Source organism: Artibeus jamaicensis, unplaced genomic scaffold (genome assembly GCF_021234435.1).
Source record: "Artibeus jamaicensis isolate MK-2021 breed Jamaican fruit bat unplaced genomic scaffold, CSHL_Jam_final contig_3126, whole genome shotgun sequence".
In the NCBI taxonomy this organism is placed as follows: domain Eukaryota; kingdom Metazoa; phylum Chordata; class Mammalia; order Chiroptera; family Phyllostomidae; genus Artibeus; species Artibeus jamaicensis.
The window spans coordinates 1,859,809-1,879,847 of NW_026521723.1; the positions used below are offsets into that span (position 1 = coordinate 1,859,809).

At 35.8% G+C, this 20,039-nt stretch overlaps 1 pseudogene; it reads right to left on the reverse strand.

Moving 5' to 3' along the window:
• Positions 1-68: 68 nt before the first annotated feature.
• Positions 69-10,939, reverse strand: LOC119058046 (ferritin light chain-like; annotated as a pseudogene).
• Between the last annotated feature and the right edge of the window lie 9,100 nt (positions 10,940-20,039).

The following is a 20,039-nucleotide window of genomic DNA, read 5'->3' on the forward strand; positions in this document are numbered from 1 at the left end:
TCAGGCAAAAAGCTAGATAGTAGGGAAATGCAGAGGGTCCCTCAAAGCCCTCTGGGCTCCAAAGGCTCCTAGCTGTGCCTGAGAGTGAGCTTTTCGAAGAGATACTTGCCTATCCCAGCCTGGGGTGGGCCAGCCTACAGATGTTAGTCAGGTGGTTGCCCAGTTTCTTGATGAGTTTCACCTCCTCGTCCAGGAAATGGTTCTTCTGGTAGTCACAGAGATGAGGGTCTGTGCAGGCAGAACTGGGGGAGTGCTTATCCAAAAGGGCCAGGTTCAGGTTCTTCTCCAAGGCCAAGTCGGCTTGCATGGTGTCCTGAGTTTTACCCCACTCATCTTGGGAAGGCTTCACCATGTCCTGGAATAGAACATGGCCACTATGTTAGTTTTGCAGCTTTAAGAGATGCTCAGAGCCCTCATACTTCTCCTGGGCTGACCCTCAGAAGAAGTGTCCCATGCCCTGCAAAGCTACACCCTCACAGTTGAAACAGAAGCCCAGACAGAAGTGGGTGTGGAAGGCATGCAGATAAAGATTGGTCAGGCAGTTGACAGCAGCTTCTACCTCAGGGGAATGATTCAGATGAATTTGGGAACTCAATGTTGCTTGGCAACAAAGAATTAAGATAAAAGAAAAAACAGTTTTGGCCGGTCTCGGAGGCTGAGGATGGCTGAGGTGGTTCCAAAAGTGGTGACTAAAAAAGAGATTGGATGGTAGTTGGAAAGAAGGCACATCCCTAGGTTTGATGCATCCAAACCATGTTGAAGCAAGAGACAGATGCCAGGATGGCAGAGGGCACTCTCAACAACAGTGTTTTACAGTCCCTTCATTCTCTGGTTTGAGAAGTCTCCTAGGAGCCTCCTAATCTTCGCTGCCCTAGCTTTTCCAACAGGTGGCAAACACAAGGCCTGCGGGCTGAATCCGGCCCTCGGCCTTGTTTTATCTGGTCTGGCACCTTGTTTCTACCCAGCGGCAGTGCTGAGGTCTCGCTTAACTGTTAAGGAGCAGTTACATGTACACAGTCCTAAAGTTACATTCAGCCCTTTGAAGGCAACTGTGAGGCTGATGTGGCCCCTGGTGAAAATGAGTTTGACACCCCTGCTCTAGTAGTTTCTGTATTCATGATTTAATTGACTGACACATCTACTACATCAACTTGTGATTTGCTTGGAGAAATTGGGCTAAGTTTCTGTCATTTGGAAATATTAGTATATGGATACAAATGTAAACTAATTTTTCAATGAACAGTGCTTACTTTTATATGATTTCAGGAAAGAGAATGTGTTAAAATATTATTCACAATAATATCATCAGAAATTACCATTGGTATGGATGGATCCTTAGTCACCAGCATTTGTAATCGAAGCCCCTGTATTGTAGAACTTTAGAGTGAATCAGTTATATCCCAGACTATACAAATAGCACTCTAGAGTTGTGTAGAGCAGCCTGTCTAGCTATATACCTCATGGCCCTATTACATTATCATTCTCATTAAGGAAATGAATCATGCTTCCAAATGTTACAAATGTTTTTAATGGGGTACAATTATACCAATCTAGTTTTCTTGATTAAATTTGAGCCATAAATGTATGGCTGAATAGATACACACACACAGAGTTTCATATTTGCTTAAAGCCATGGGCATAAAATAAAAGTTTTATATTCCTTTGTTTATTAAACAAATGTGTATTGAGTGTGTGCTCAATGCCAAGCACTGTAGTAACAGTTGTATAAATAATGAAAACCTAGTCAGATATTTTTTCCATCCCAATAGTTCTTCTGGTTTATTGCTGAGACAGACAATAATATAAAAATGTATAGATGGATAGCTTGGCAGATAGATAGCTGTAACCCAAAGAGTAATAGATACTGACAGTATGAGATATTTAGCAGAGTACTTGATCTAGTCTATGGGATACAAGTGGTGGGAGTCACTGAGTAAATATTTTCCTACGAAATTTCTCTCAGTGAGTAATATTTGAGCTGAATCTGAAAGCTAATGTATCACTCGGGGTTCAGCCAGGGAATCAGAGCCATTGAGTCATTATGTGGTTGTGGAATCAGGTTGACAATAAAGGTATTAAACCTCACAGTCACGCAAGGAGGTAAGGGAAGTGAAGGGTGGAAGAGAAGAGTTCGAAGATCAGAAAACAAGTCACTAATTTCTGCCTGAAGTTGCTTTCTTGGGTAATCTAGTGCAAGCCTGAGAGGAATTGGAGAAGCCAAGAAAACCCAGTCCCTAAGGTACAGGGAATTTGAGAGGAAGCCATTGTTCCTCTGTAACTTCTACCTCTGTTTAGGTCTGGGGTTACTGTTCGTTATCAGGTTGTCAGCCATTGTGTGGAAGAGATGGACACAAGTGGAGGAGACAGAGAACAAGCTGGCACCCCCCGGGTATGTCTGCATCTCTCTGTCACCTAGGTGACCACAGAATTGCATTTGGAGTAGAGTGGCTCTTACTCCACCTTCCCTTCTTAAAATGTCCCACAAGTAGCTCTTTGGACAAACTCTAACTAGGAACACTACAGGAAAGGGATTTTAGACAATATTAGCTGTTATTTAACAAAATGGCCAATAGAAAAATACAGTGTCTATGAGTAGGAGTGGATTTCAGGATCTTACATAAAATACTTTTAAAAAAAGAAACAAAATAAATTCATATCACAAGCAAAGACAATAAAAGGAAAATCATACTGGTCATTTCTAACTTTTAAAGATGAATAGAGTACTAAATAAAAGAACTCAAATATTAAGAAATGGTAACTGAGAGAGCTGACAGTTCAAACCTGTACTGGGCATATTTCATGGAGGTTACAGTGACATTGAATTTATTCCCCTCAGAATCTGTAACAGACAGATTTGCCTTCCTGTAGGCAATTTCCTTTTTTTTTTTTTTTTGAGCCTATGGAATTATTCACAAATTCGCCTTCTTTCACAAAATCATGTGCATGGTGGCCCACATTCTTATGTGACCTGTCCAGTTAGGATTTTCAGAAAGTTCACCGGCTTCCTGATTTGACTCCTCCCCCACCCTTCTTGATAATCATTGGCTCTTATTTTTAGAACCTCTAACGACTCAGGCAATTTTTTATTAAAATATTCATTTTTATTGTTTATTATATGAGGAGGCAAGACTGTAAAAACATCACTTTTAATTCCATTAATAAATATTAATGGAATAACAAGCAAAAGAATCTAGACCTTAAGGAGAAATATAGGCAACTGCCCATAAAATCAGGACTTTTATTCAGCCTAGACAATACTATACCATTTGGATTTTATTCAATTTTGATAAAAACATCAGTGAGAAGTCTCAATACCATATGTTTTGTCTCATTCAATCAATGAAGTTGAACCAAGAGAAAATCAAGAAAACATCATAGAAAAGCAGTTCGTATGTAATTTTAAATTTAAATGAACACAGCAGTGTTAGTGGCAGATCTCCTGTTTATTTTTTCTCTTTTTAAGGAATATACAAATGATGTAATTGCAATTTATAGACCCCATGAATATTTTCCAAATTAGATATGGGTTGTTATGAAAAAGTAAAAATATCATTTTCTCATATTTATTATTTTTTGATACAGTGAAATTGTTTCTTTTTATTTCTGTTTTTATTCACCATATGGGCACACAACCATGTGAGTGTCTGTACCAAGTTTTATTCAATAATTTGGTGAATGCCAAATGGATCTAATAATGTCAGTGTACTATTTTCTATGTAATAATAGTGAAAAGTCTTCTATGCAGCTCCTTAGACTCTTTTCTCTAAATTAATCTTTGTTCTCAGTTTATATCATACTCCTAAGGAAAAGTTATATGATATAGTAATTATCTAATAGATACCAAGATATAGGGTGGGGCAAAAGTAGGGTTATACTTTTGAGTATGAAAAACAATATAATAATAATAATAATAATAATAATAATAGAATAAGCTCTGTTACACATACTCATAAATATAAATCTATTGTACTTTATCCCCACCTGTATTTTTAAACTGGAAGGAATAAGTTAAATGCACAACAGGCCACAATGTTCCAACAAAGTATGAGACAAACTTTTTCTCTTTCATCTAAACCTATGGAGTGTTTTTTGTTTTATTTATTTGTTTGTTTTTTGGCATGTACCAGTCTAGTTATCTCGACAACAGTTATTGAAGAGACTATCTTTACTCCATTGTATGCTCATGCCCCCTTTATCAAATATTAATTGACCATAAAGACATGGGTTTATTTCTGGAGGCCTTCTTCTATTCCATTGGTCTGTGTGTCTGTTCTTATGCCAGTACTAGGCTGTTTTGGTATAGTGGGCTGGTAGTATAGTTTGATATCAGGTATTGTGATATTTCTAACTTCGTTCTTCTTTCCAAAGATGGACAAGGCTATTTGGGTCTTTTTTGCTTTCATGTAAATTTTTGGAATATTTGTTCTAGAACTGTGAAGTATGTCATTGGTATTTTAGTGGAAATTGCATTAAATTGTGTAGATTGCTTTGCGTAGTATGGGCATTTTAATGATATTAATTCTTCCAATCTATGAAAAGCATATTTATTTGCATAATTCTCAATTTCTTTTTTCAGTGTTCTATAGTTTTCCAGGTACAGGGCTTTTACCTCCTTGGTTCAATTTATTCCTACATGCTTTATTTTCATTGTCATTGTTGCAATAGTAATGGGACTGTTTTCTTAGCTTCTCTTTCTGATAGTAAATTATTGCCATCAATTCCTGAGTATTGACTTTGTGTCCTGCTACTTTGCTGAATCATATATTAGATCTAGTAGTTTCTTTGGTGGAACCTATAAGGTTTTCTATGTACATTACTATGTCATCTGCAAATAATGACAGTTTTATTTCCTCTTTTCCAATTTGGTTGCCTTTTATTTCTTCTTCTCATCTGATTGCTGTGGCTAAGACTACCACAAAAAATTAAATAGACCAACAACTTATACCATACACTATATTAAACTCAAAATGGATAAAAGCTGTAAGTCAGGATACCATAAAAATCCTAGTGGAAAACATAGTCAGTAAAATTTCAGATATCTCATATAGCAATACTTGTGCCAATATACCTCATATGACAAGGGAAATAAAAGAGAAAAATAAACAGTTGGGACTATATCAAAATAAAAACCTTTTGGACAGCTAAAGAACCAACATCGAAATGAACAGGGAACCAATTGTATGGGAGAACATATTTGCCAATCATATATCAGACAAGGGTTTAAAACCCAAAATAAAGAACTCACATGGGTTTTTTATATATTTCTTCAACACCAGGAAAACAAACAATCCAATTGAAAAATGGATTGTTTTTCAAAGGACCTAAATAGACCCTTCTCCAAGGAGGACAAACAGAGGGCCCAGAGACACATGAAAATACGCCATGAGAGAGATGCAAATTAAAACCACAATGAGATATCATCTCACACCATTCAGAATGGGTATCATTAATAAATCGACAAATAATGAGTGCTGGCAAGAATGTGGAGGGAAGAGAACCCTACTGCGTGGTTGTTGGAAATGCAGGCTGGTGCTGCCACTGTGGAAAACAGTATTTGAGGAATTTCCTCAGAAAACTAAAAATGGAACTATATTTTGATCCAGTGATCCCACTGCTGGGATTATAGCTTAAGAATCATGAATGAGCAATTCAAAAAAATTTATGATCCATTGTGTTCATAACAGTGCTATTTACAATAGCCAAGCACTGGGAACAGCCTAAGTGCCCATCAGTAGATGAGTGTATCAAAACTGGTACATTTACACAATGGAATACTATACAGCAGAATAAAGGAAGAAGGAATTCCTGCCCTTTGTGACAGCATGGATTGACCTGGAGACTATTATGTTAAGTGGTATAAGATAGTCAGTGAAAAACAAATATCATATGATCTCACTTATAAGAGGAATCTAATGAAAATAAACTAATGAACAAAATAGAACTGGAGGCATGGAATCAGGGAACACACTGACAGCTATAAGAGGTAAGGAGGATGGTGAGGACTGATTGACAGAAAGTGAAGGGATTAGTCAAAGAACATACATACATGAAGGACCCATGAACATGGACAATAGTGTGGGGACTGACTATGAGAGTGAGGGAATAAGCTGAATGGAAGAATGCGAAGGTCAAAAAATGGGACATCTCTAATAGCACAAACAATAAAAATATAAAAGTGAAATAAAATACAATAAATCTATGGGTAAGTAAATTTAATTATCTTTAGAGGGGAAGGGAAGGAGAGAGGGAGAGAAACATATTAGTTTCAAGGAAAGAGTCTAGAGGCTGCTCAATCCACTACTACACCAGCCAGGGAAGTTTTTTAAGTTTTTAATATGAGTTGATGGTGAATTCAATCTTGGCTCACATATTATTCACAATATTTAGTGAGATAATCCAAGTAAAGTAATGATAAAGTATGTCACTTTAATGATAAATGTTCACTTTTAAAATAGTGTTGTGTGTATGCTTCTGAAGAACTCCTATATTATTTTATATTTTATATATTTTATATTATTTATATTTTATAATTTAATAATACATAATTATTAGTGTACATAATGTCTCTTATAAACTTTAGTCAAGTATTTTGCCTAAATACTTCAATTAAACTTAAGAAACACATACTGAGTACCTATGAGGGGGGACCCCACCCCCATAAACAGGAATTATCTTCTAAAGGGCAGACCCCTTGTAGTCCAGGCTTCCCTGGCTAGGTGAGTGTTTAAAAACCCATCTGTATCAATGTACCTATTAGTGTTGTTGTGAGAGGCTGCGTTTGGCCTCAGTGAAATTTTTTTGAAGACCCTTTCAACACGTTTGCCCATCTCATGATGGCTGATTTACAACTGCACCTGCCCACACCATGCTGAGTGTTTAGCAGTTTTGACCAAAAACAGCGTGACCCATGGGCCCCGCACTCCCTATTCACCTGTCTTGCCCCAACTGACTTTTTTTTGTTTTCCCATATGAAAACAGTCCTCAGAAAAAGATACTTTGTCTATGTGGAAGAGGTGAAACAAACAAGCAAAAAATGGCAAAAGCACTAAAAAGTATCAAAATCAATTCATATAAAGACTGTTCTGAGCAGTGGAAAAAACATCTCCATAAGTGTATTGCATCAAATGAAGAGTACTTTGAAGCTTACTGAAGTATAAACATGTTAAAAATAAATACTTAACTATAAATATTTTTATAAATAAATTTTGGGGGGCCCCTTATACTTTGTGCCATGCACTTTTCTAAATGCTTAGAATAAATCAGTAATAAAACAAAAAAACTGCCTAGTAATTTTTATTCTAAATATACTTTGATATTTCATCCACATTTTCCCCCTCAAATACAAATTATTAAAATCTAATTAGTTGTCCTCAGTAAAGGTGTTATTATTTTTTCCTTCCCTGTTTTTGAAAACTTCACAAGCCTCTGAACTGAATTCCTAATATTTTCTATATCTTCTTTTGCAATTCATTTTCAATTCTGTCAATTTATTATTTGTAATTATTTTCACAAGCATCTCAGTAAATGGTGCTTCCTGTCCCTCTTATCCCTTCCTTTACTATGTCTACCATTAATTTACTCAGTGAACACTTACTACACATGTGTAGTCTGCGTTATATATCGTACCTGAACTATTAAAATGGTTACCAAATGGTCATCTTTGTCTCTGCAACCTTTTCTAACCAATCCTTTGTTCTTTTGACCATTTCTTTTTTGATGTTTTTAACTTTGAATTATGGTTTACATTTACTATTTGTGTGTTAGTTTCAGGTGTACAGTATATGGTTAGACAGCCATTCACTTTACAAAGTAGTCATTCTGACATTTCCAGTACCCACACCTGGCACCATACACAGTAATTACAATTATTGACTGTATTTTCTATGCTGTACTCCACATCCCCATGACTATTTTGTAACTATCAATGTGTGCTTCTCAATCCCTTCACTGTTTCACCCGGTCCTCCATTCCCTCTCCTCTGGCAGCCATAAGTCTGTTCCAAATATCTATGTATCTGTTTCTGTTTTATTTTATATTTTTTTCTGTGGAGTTACATTTAAGTGAAAGCATATGGTATATGTCTTTCTCTGACTGACTTATTTCACTTATCATAATATCTTTTATGCTATCCATGACGTTATTGCAAGATAAATCTTTTCTTTTAAAACTAGTTTCATCAGCATTAACGTTTTTCCCATCAACTATCGATTACACCCATGTGCCAGAAGAATAAAGTTTACAGCTTTTAATTACTAACAATATCTTAACATTTTCTTGTTCCAATGCCTGTTTTAACTGCATTACCTTTTTTACTTACGGAAACCTTTATTCCAGTGACAGAGTTGCTTTTACCAATCCTCAAACTCACTTTTCTAGTTTTCTCCTTTGCCCTTTTTTAAATGCAAAAATATTTCCCCATTTCTCCACCTGATCAATCACTCAAAACCAAGCTTAAATCTTTCCTCCTTCATGAAATTTTTGCTAACCACTTCAGTCATCTGAACTCACCTCCTATTACCATTTGATATCACTAAGCACCTTCATTTAACTCTGAACATATTCTGCTTGAAATTCTATCTGTAGTGTTGCCTGTCAGTGTGATGTGCACCTTACAGATGCCCAATGCTATTGTTAATTTATACTTCGCCTTATTCTTAATGAGGCTGATATACAAACGTTGTGGATCAAACGACAATCAAAATGAAAATTATTAGATGAAAATTTGACATCTTATGCAAACAAATGTTGAAAAAAGAGAATTCAGGTAAAAATGTGTACGAGAACAAGACTATGTCAACCTCTTGCCATAATTTTAACTTGGAGATCCAAGTAGCCAAGAGAAAGAATTTCAAGATTGGTTATGTGATTTGTGGTATATTAATATAATAGCAGAAATTTTGCTCAGAATCACAATTATTTAATGAAAACAGAGAAAGGACTGATTCCTGTGCATCCTCATAGAGAATGCAGTACGTATGTAGTGACTAATATTCCCAATCATGTAAAATACAGAAATTAGTTACTTAGAGATTTTTGAAAATAGTGGTTTTTCAAACTAGGATAATAAGACCTTCCCAAAACACAACCGGAAATAATAGGACACTGGGATGAAACTGAGTCTGCTCCCTGTGCACAGCTCTCATGTCGACTACACGGTCCTGGTGAGGACTTCAGAGCATCTGTAGATGACGGAACATCTCTCAGATCCCTCATAATTCTGTAGTTTAAGGAATTTTTAATAGTAATTTGACTGAGGTCAAATTTCATCGTGCAGTCTACAGTAGGATTTAACCATATTTAGAATATGACTGTATTTTTTGAAAATGGATTCTCAACTGAAGAGAAAATTGTGTAAATGAAGTGGTGTTTTGTGACGACTACATGTTAAAATTACAATAAATGAAAACATAATTTGAATTAAATTTAAAACCATTAAAGTTTATATATTTTGAAGTAAAGTTTAAGTGACATAATACCAATAGTACTTTAGATCTAAAAGACTGTAAAAGCTCTCAGAGCATATTAGCAAAACAGAATTGAGAAAAAAAAGAGATGAGAAAAATTTTTTAAAGATTTTATTTATTTATCTTTAGAGGGGAAGGAGAGAGGGAGAGAAACATCAATGTATGGCTGCCTCTAGTGCATCCCCTGCCCAGGCATGTGCCCTGACTGGGAATCGAAGCACGATCTTATGGTTCACAGGCCGTGCTCAATCCACTGAGCTACATCAGCCAGGGTGAGATGAGAGATTTAAGTACACTATATACTGGATTTGTTTGGTAAAGTTAATAAATATTGTGTCTATAAGCACTTTCAGAGTTCAGATGACTACAAAATATTACAAAAAAAACTAAAAGCAATTATTCTTTTCTAGTTGTAGGGTTGGGTAGGAAGATGTGATTAAAGAAAGTTGTCTTTTAGGAATAGATAAAAAAGAAAAAAACAATTCAAATTTTGAAAAGAAAAAAAGAGAAACACAAAAACCTAAAATCATGCAATATAAAACTTAATATACAAGTGTATCCATTATAAAGAAAACATCTGAAATATATTTTCAAAATATATGACATAATGAAACATTTACCAAAAACAAATTGTCTCAAGAAGATTGGATGTAAATATTGCTCAAAGTCACAATAAACACATGTAAAAAGTAAAGTCCTGAATAAAAATATTAATATCACACAAATTTAGAATTTATGATTAAAAATAGTATCAAATCATACCAAAAATAACATTTCAATTGTCAAAGGGAACACTATAATAGAAAATATATAAATGCAATGAACTTCATGCAACAAAGAAGCAATAAAATATATAAAGAAAAGCTGATGCAAATATAAGGACAAATTAAAAACAAAATTATAATGAAAGGTCATCAACCATTAACATTTTAGATATGAAAGAGAGCAAATTAGACAGTCTTATGAAACACACAAGCATGTTTTGCAAAGCAGTGTCAGGGATGGGGTGCTTATTTCAGAGAGAACAGGTGTTTGTCCTGCATATTAGGCAATTGTAAAAATTATTAACACTAAGCTAAGAATTCTTTGCTAAGTTAAATCACAATGTTTCTCTATCACAAGAGAAACATTGTGAAAAGGGCTATGTCAAAACATCCACACTGACATCATCTTACCTAATTGTCATGTTGCTAAAGATATGTGAGGTGAGGCTGGTGTTTTGTCTTAGTATCTGGGGGTAATGTGTTTTCATCCGAATTTGTGTCAGATATTATTCTCTATCCTTAAAATCCAGTGTTTTCATCACAATATATCTGGTGGGAGATTTTTAAATGAATAAGATTTTGTTAATAATGATTTTGTTTAAATTGTCCTTCATTTAATGTTTTTTTCATACCTTCAAATATGTTCTCTGAGTTACTTGTTAGTTCATTTCTGCAGTCACATCTGCTGCTGATCTGAGGGGTCAGCTTCATCGCTCCTCCATGCAAATCATCTTACGTGTCATTAATTTATCTTTTTGCAGTGCATTCAATTACCATGTTTTCCACTTGCTTTTCTATATAGCTTATTGTGGGTTTGACTGCCAGCAGTAGTAATAATATATTTGTCTTTGAAGCAAATTCTTAAACTCTTCAATTCCCCTTTTATCTCTTATTGTATAGATTTCATTACATTTTCATTGAGTGTGCAGTGATACAAATGTGTTCTTCCCTATGATGTTCCCTTCGACAGTTTATTTTCTACAATGTGCATTTTACAAATATTTGCATAGACTCACATTCTATTTTTATTACCCCTATTAACGTTTGCAGTTTTCACCAAAAATAATTACTGTTTAGATAGACTTTTCATGGTTCCCCTCTATTTACCTGAGCATGATTCAGTCTCTTTTGTACCATAAAGGCCTGCCTGAGTGCCAGTGGTTTCTTCAGACCTGTTCGGCCATGCGATTGCTTGAAGCACACATTAAAGGACTGGGTTTGAGGTATCAGCAGAAGGGAAAATTTTCACTCTATGCACTTTTTTCTGCATTAAAATCTCTATATTATAGTACACCTTTGCTAAATTAAATTTAAGTCTTGTCTATAATAAAGTGTCTATCTTTCAGATTTATGTTTGTTTATTAGTTTAAGGCATGTCAGCCTCTTTAGCGGGAGGTTGAGTTTGGAAATGCTTCGTAATACTGTTACGGGAAATGAAGCGACCAGACACCGAGGGATTCTGGAGTACGAGGTTTATTCCTTTTACGTGCACGGGCCTAGAGGAGTCAGTCTCCAAATTCTGAGCCCCGAACAAAAGATTCTTGGGGAATATATAGATTAGGGGTCTTCCTATCTACGTGGCGAAGCAGGATACAGAAGCAGAATGCGGTAATTAGTTCTATCTACGGGGTAGAAGCAGAGTTCAAAGGCTAAATGTGAAAATTGGTTCTATCTGCGGGGGTGCTAGCCCTAGTCCTAGTGACTATCCGGCTATCTGCTTTATTTGCTCTTCCCAGACGGCCTTATTGTTCTCCTATGGCGCCTGGGGTCTTGGGTGAGCAAAGGTCTCCTGGGACCTCTCCCTTCATTTCCAGTCCTCACTATCCGGCCACCTGCCCTCCCAGACGGCCCCATCATTCTCTCTAGGGCGCCTGGGGTCTGGGCAAATAAAGGTTAAACAGAGGTTTTTCAAAGTTTCCCATATCAATACCTTGAATTCCCATTTTATTTCCCATGTTAAAATAAAAGTGAAATGCATTAGAGACAGAGAGAGGTATTCAAGGCTGCAATATGGCACCACCTTTGTTAATGAGAAGGAATTAAAGCTGGAAAGCAAATCCATTAAAAACAATTAGCATTAATCACAAAAATGCAACATTGTAAAGCGATGGCAAAAGGCTGAATTTATAATAAGATGTATCCATAATAAAATAAAACGGTTAAAAATATGGAGTCAGGGTTTGTTCATTACAGTGGGAGTAAGGCAAGAGTAAAGAGGAGCATTTTTAGGAGACCAGCTTTACCAGTTCTTGTGAAAATCTCGGTGCATCAGGTGTCCAGTGGAGAGTGCCTTGCTTTTGCATCTTTGGTTGGAGCTGTGTTACAGGAATAAAAAAGTGTCTGGTGTTTTGATCCGAAGTAGCTTAGTCGTTAATTTTATAACATGGTTGATAGTTATGTGGGGGATTTTTTTGTGTGTTTGAAGATACTCTTATTAGTAGTATTTCCAATTAGTTAATTGCCACAATCATTTTTGATAATATGTGACAAAATATTGTTTTCTGAATATAAGTTGAATATCCCATGATGAGTATTGCATGGATCAATGAATAACGATACAGCTGTCTTTTCCCACTTAGGATGTGAGACCTTTCAGTTAAATGGTAGAAACCTAAATACATTTGAATTTATCTGAAAATTTGTATTAAAAGAAAAACAAACCTGTATCCTGTCTTATGGGATCTGTCCGTCCTAAACTGTGTGCACGCTGGCTCTCAGCTTGTTCACTTGTCCACCTGGATGTGGATGTTATAGATATGGAGGCAGGAAGCTTGCAAAATAGGAGTTCTCCCCCAACACAGGTAGAAAGGACACAGCTCAAGGATTTGAAGATTGGCAAACTCAGTAGTAATTTATGTTTTAAAGTCATGCCCGCCAAGTGAAATAGACATACAATTACCAAATTTTACTCCAGAAGAGAAAACCTAAACATATGGATAACAATGGAAGAAATCTAAAAAGACTTTTAAAAAAAGAAGGAAAAATATTCCCCAGGCCCAGACAGTTTTACAGTGGACTGACAAGCAGCCTGACCGCAAGGCATTTGCTAACTCTTAAGTAGAGCATGTAAGTGCTTTCATAGTATAGCTGTTTTAGAACTACCAAACTTAGAAATGTCTTTCTCCTCTGAGTCAGACCTAATATTAATTGTGAAACTTTAGTGAGGCAAACAGTTTCAGAATACCAGGGGATCATTTTTACTGTTCTTTTATTCACCATCCATGACAAGAAACAGTTCAATATCAATCCCACAGATTCCAGCCCTCTGCCAAAAGCAGGTTTCTTCAACTGGCCAGAATGTCCTGAGGTGATTTGGCTCAGTGGTCAGTGAGTGGACATGGAGGAGGTTGACCTCTGCCATAGCCAAGCTGTATGGGTACCACGGGGTGACTGTTCAGATGGGGAGAAAGCTGCTCTGGCCCTCTTTTTATAGACTGCCTTAGGGCAGACTGGTGGGGCTGCCAAGATACCTGGTCCCACATCTTTTCCACGGAGGGCCAGTTTTTAAAACACATCTGCTTCTCAAGCAAAAGAAAAAAATATATATAATGTCTTGGGGTCAAAGGGACTTGGGGTTTCCCTGAATAGTTTCCATCTCACTGACTCTAGCCTGCTTCTCAGTCCCTAATACCTGATTGTCCATGCTGTGCTCCAGCAGGAAGCTCTCTCACAGTTCTTACGCAGGTACTATGGTTTTCTGTATGTCTTAGCCTTTGGCTGACAATTGCTGCCTCCTTATCCACAGCCAACATTCTAAACCCACCTCAGAAGCCCTATCTTCTGAAAAGCCTGTTCTGCCACTTCCTCCAGACAGCTAGTTCTCTGGTGCCATTGTGTTTTGTACCTGTGTCTGTGATGGCACTTTTCAGTGCATTATAATTATTTGCCTGTATTATACTGCCCCATTGGTAGAATCTTTGTGGAACTTGCCTCTGTTATCATTAACACCTAGCAGAATGCAGAATAAATTATGCATACTCAATAATCTGATTAAAAATATCTTAGCATCTGGATCTATTGTGCCAAGTGAAATAAATCTGAGAAGGAAAACTACTGTATGGTTTCATTCATATGTAGAATCTAGAAAACAAATGAGGAAAGCAAAACAGAAATGACTCACAGAGACAAACTGGTGGTTGTCAGAGAGGAACGAGGTGTGAGATGGGTGAGAAATGTGATGAGAAGGAGGAGGTGCCTGTGTCCAGTTATGCAACAAATGTCAGCAGAACTGAATGCACAGCACAGGGAATACAGTCAGTAATATTATAATAACTTTTTACGATGACAGATGATGAATAGATTTATCATAGTGATTACTTGGTAAGGTATATAAATGTCAGATAATGATGTTATAAACCTGAAACTTATATAACATTGTAGGTCAGCAGTACTTTAATTTTAAATAAATAAATAATAAAGAAATCTATTTTCTAACATAGGATAAAGGTATTTTTATTTTTTTGCTATTTTTGAACATATCATGCATTAATATGAATGAAGCTAACAGAAAAGACACAATTTTGTTAAGCAGATATTATGTAGAAAAAGAAAATAATGGGAAATGACTGTTGAGCTTACTGTGATTATAGTACTTACATGTTCCAAGTACAGTATGAGGGAGTTAACATGCTGATATCATTGTATAGATTTTGCTATAATCTTGCTGCAGAGAAGATATGGGGCTTACTAAATGTAGACACTGAGGACAGAGAGTTATTTGTTGAAGATTGCCTTGGAACTTTGTCTAATCTGTCGCTGCTTGCCTTTAGCCTCCCGATTAGGGCTGTGTTGTATCCGTATGCCATAATTTTGAAAACAAAAACTTGTATAGTTTGCAATAAACTTCACTTGGACTATGTATACTTTTGTTACATTTATTGGAGTGACATTGGTTAATAAAATTACATAGGTTTCAAGTATACAATTGTACGGATATCTGCATATTGCACTGTGTATTTACCACCCAAAGTCAAATCTTCCAACACCATGTACTTGACCTCCCCTCTGCCCTTTACTGCGCTCCAGCCCTTTTTCTCTCTGGTGAAAGAAAATATATAATGATCATGAATTTTAAAATTTCAGAAAAACTAAGCTTTTATCTCTGTATGTACATTGATAAAAACAGGTTCATACCATGATGTATTTTGTGACCTATATTTTTACACAACAGTGTATGTGAACCTATTCCCTGTCATGAGGAAGTGCCTTCTGCTTATTTTCAAATGTTAAGTGCATGTATCTTTATTCACTCAGTGTATTTCATCACGCTGAACAATTCGTTTTTATTCAGTTGCAATTAAAAATACTGTTATGATAACCTTAATGGTTATTCTCTGTATACATCTTGTGCAAATAATTATTTCTTTGAGCTGCTTTCCTAAAAGAAATAGTTTTTTATTGTGGGAGCTCTCAAGCTTTCATATTTTTGTATGATGCATCTGTGGTTGCCATAAACTATAAATTCCTCAAGGTGTGATGTTTTCTGATTCCTTTCTATATCTCAGGTATGCATTGTACTTTGTTTTAACATTGATTACATTTCTCTCCAATATTTTTATGTGCTGAATATTTAGCAGCTTATAGAAAAATGCATAAACAGTAAAAACATCCAAGAGCTTGATTTTATTCCAGGTATTATGCTAAGGACATAGATCTGTTCATCTGTCCTAGCTTTTTTTTGTTTTGTTTCCTCCTTTGAGATATTTAAATGTGACTTTTTTCTTTTGAAGAATAAGATGTAGTTAAAACAACAAAAAGGAAAACAAAACACAGGAAACACTTTGTCCCACCAAGAATGTTACATATGTTCAGTGGATAGCTATGGAGTGAGTCAGTAAGTAAAACAACAGATCAGTAGGTGGAAAAACGAAGCAGGAGAAGATCTGTCTGTATCCTTCCACTCGGCAGATGCTTTCCTGTTCTCTTTCTGTGTTAGGAGTTAAAGGCCAGGTGACTGACAGGAGGTGGGGGGAATCCTCAGTAAGGAAAGGACGGCATGTTGCCTTGGGTTAGTGTCTCCACGCTGGTTGTATCTTTACTGTCGGAAGCTGTCTGTTTCTGTGATTTACCAAGTCTTGATAGAGATGCTCTGAAGCTGTCTTTATCAGCAACATCTTCTGAAAAATAATTCTAAGTTTCAGCAGTTAAGTTTTAAAATGCTTGACTTCTTTCTCAGCTTGAACTTCTCGCCCCCTCCCTTGTCATATCTATTAAAACAAATTTCCTGTCAAGTTACAGTTTACTTTATATTCACTTGGAACAAGTATGTAGGCCTGTGACTAATTCAGAGATAATGATAGTGCCAAGCCTGTCGACAAAGTTGAAATACCGAAATGGAAAAGTATACATCTCTACTCCCCTTTCCCAATAATATTATCCTGTCACTTTAGTGCTGTATCAGATATTCCTTGGCTTCTTTCCTTAAATCAAATTTGTCCAAAGCCCCAAGAAATCTCATTTCTATAGTAACTTAGGCCACATCCACAAGCCCCGAGAAGGAGATTACCACATCGCTTCCATCAAAAACTTCTTTCATGCGATGTTAAGAACTTTGAAAACAACCTTGCTTCTCTATTAAGCTCATCCTCAGGATTCAGGGGATTTTTTAATTAGCTTCTTATGCTCTCGTTAATGTGCTAAATGGTTGAGTTTCCATTTCTGAGGCAACATGATGGAAATGGGCGTGCTTCTCATTTAAGAACGACTGCACATATTTACTCAGTAATTTCGTATGAAAACTCAGCATCATGAAAACTATGGCAACTATGAGAGCTAGAAACACGAAGAAGAATTTGCAAAGGAGGAAGAAAAATATTCATGAGATAACTTGCACCTTGTTATCCAATTTGAATTTTAATGGGCACGTTCCTACAATCATCACATGCTGAAAGGAAATATTGAGAGTAAAGAGCCAAAGACGATATTACCAGATAATTACTGTACAATTTAAAATGCACATTCCATTGTTTATATATAGTGCTTTTTTTTAAATCAGTACATCATAGAACGTTCAGAGATGAGAGCAGAAATGCAATATCAAATGCAAAATAAAATGATAAATCTCTGTATAATGAACTTTTCCATTATAGAGCAGTAAGGCAAGAGAAACAGCCTTCCGTGATCAAGGCAAATGCTGTACCAATAAATATTACATTGCTGTACCTTGTGGAACACAGGCAAGAACAAAGGCAAGTACAGAAGAGGGACACATGAGAGAGATGCACATTAAAAGCATTTTAGAGCTTGTAATTAACAAAAGCATCAACAAATATCCTAAAGTCAATGTAGGAGCATTTAAAAAGCTTTTAAATGCTCCTGGCAATTGGTAGGCCCATTACCAGCAAAAATCTCCCGAACACACAGGAAGAGCACTGTTGTCCCAACAAACCGAAAAACAACTGAAAATGAATTTCTTGGTTTCTTTCAGTAAGTTTGGCCTAAAGGATAGAAAGGAATGTCTAACTACCTGCCATATTATTATGAAAAATACATGCATATAACTACACTAGCCCCTCATGTATCACTTTTAATCTGAGTGAAATCCTTGCTGTCTAAATCTCGATCTCCAAAGAGACAGTAGATGGCTTTTTTCTTCTACCAGAAAGGCTTCAGCAGAAAAATGATATGAGAACTTTTATTAAAAACACCTGTTAAAGGCAAAAATTTATTTTTAACTGTTATTTTAGGATGCTAGCAATGGAGAGCACAAAAGGAGAGTATTTTGGTCTTACCTAGATTGTGTTCTTCATACATATTTATATTAACTACATGCATTTATATATATGTATAAATTTATATGTGTAATATATTTATGTGTATATGTATAGTTATATATGCTTTATATTATTGGTAATGCTTGTTATGTCTGTGCTTTCAGAGGCTCAATCTAAGTTGACCCCATAAGCACAGAGAAGGGAAGAGGCAGGTTATATAGTAGCTATGAAGCCCCGCTGCCTGATTCAACCCTCCATCACCTCCTTTGATTCCTTGTGTCCCTTCACATCCCCTATCACACTTTTATTTTGCAGAAACATTTTTTTAACTTACTGAAACATAGGGAATTGTTCCTGTTGATGTAAACAATTTAAAAAGCTTTCAATCCTTTTCAAAACTATAGAGTAATACATAAAGACCTGCTACCTACTTCTTCCAGCTGCTAATTGAAAGGGGTTTATTGATACATAAAAACAGAAACAAACTAAGCTAACACTAGAGCAGGAACAGAACCACAGAAATGGAGGTCACATGGAGGGTTAGCAACAGGGGAGTGGGAGGGAGAGAGGGAAAAGTTACAGAGAATAAGTAGCATAGATGGTAGGTAGAAAATAGACGGGGGGAGGGCAAGAGTAGTGAGGGAAATGTAGAAGCTAAAGAACTTATGACACATAAACATGAACTAAAGGGGGGAATGTGGGAGGGAGGGGTGTGCAGGGTGGAGGGGAACAAGGGAGGGAAATGGGACAACTGTAATAACATAATCAATAAAATACATTTAAAAAAAGTAGTGGCTGAGGCAGTAAGATTTTATTTGTAAAGGAGAACTTCTAAATAGTTGATCACATTTGAGTCAAACCTCCATTCCCAAATGTCTTAGATCCCAATGAATTTGGTTCTTGACCAAGTTGTTTACCAAAAAAAAAAAAAGTCTTGGTTGTCCAACAAAACTTCATTTCTCAACCTGACAACCCTTTCATGCTATATTTCTAACTGGAAATAGGATTTGGTTTTCAAAAAAAATCACCTCTGAAACAGCCTTTCAGAACGAGTTATTTTGAGGACTAAGATTCCACTGTATATCCAGTAAATTGATGATTCTAGATTAAATTTACCACTACAAGATGAAAAATTTCTGAATTCAACTGGACTTACACAATGACTTCCTAAATTCTTTCAGAAAAATGTATAAATCCAGTATTTGAAATGATTTATATGGTACAGCTTCAGTACTATAATTAATGTGTTAAAATAAATATTATTTTATCCAGTAGTAGAAGAAAAGCAAATAACAAAAATCAAACAAAAGATAGCCCTTCCTTTATTAATTCAACACAATACTTTTAATTGAACAGCAACAACAACAAAAAGATTGCCCAAATTGTATGCATATTTAGATTCTTCTGGGGAGAAAAAGAAAAAAATTAAGAATATGAAAAGTAAAAATGTATCAAATAACATGAAAGAATTTGTAGATTATTTAGGGTTAATATTAGACAAATTTATTATTATCTCTCCTTCCTAGAGATTTCATGTGTTTCTTACTTCATTTAACAGTAAAGGGATGGTGGCCTAAATATTGTAAATCATATTATCTTGTTAGCTGTAAGGTGGAGAAAGAAAAATGTGCACTTTAAGACCATGCTTTGAATGAAAGGACAACTTTAGGCCTATGTAAACCATACTTTGATTATTTTTATTTTGATTTGATTATTTTTATGCTGTGTTTTGTGAAAGTTGTATTTTTACAAGATGTTACTTTTTTCACTTTTGCTGAAAGGTTATCAAATGTAAAATGTTTTAAGTATTATAACTTTTTTGGCAGTCTTTCTTTTGCTTCAGCTTGCCTCATATAACATATTTACACTGTCTTCAGTCACATGAAATCTGTGCTGCTTCAGAGTGACACACTGTGGGGGAGCAGCCCCTGAATGACCCGCATCTTCCAGGAACGTGAACTGTTCCATGTTCCTTCTTCTGTGATTGTGTGTCAGGCTGGTGAATGATACGTCTTCAAAGAGATGTTTTTCAAAAGCAGGATGCATACTTAGTCTCCAAGGGTAAGTTCAAACGGAAACAGTAGTTTTGGCATCTCTAG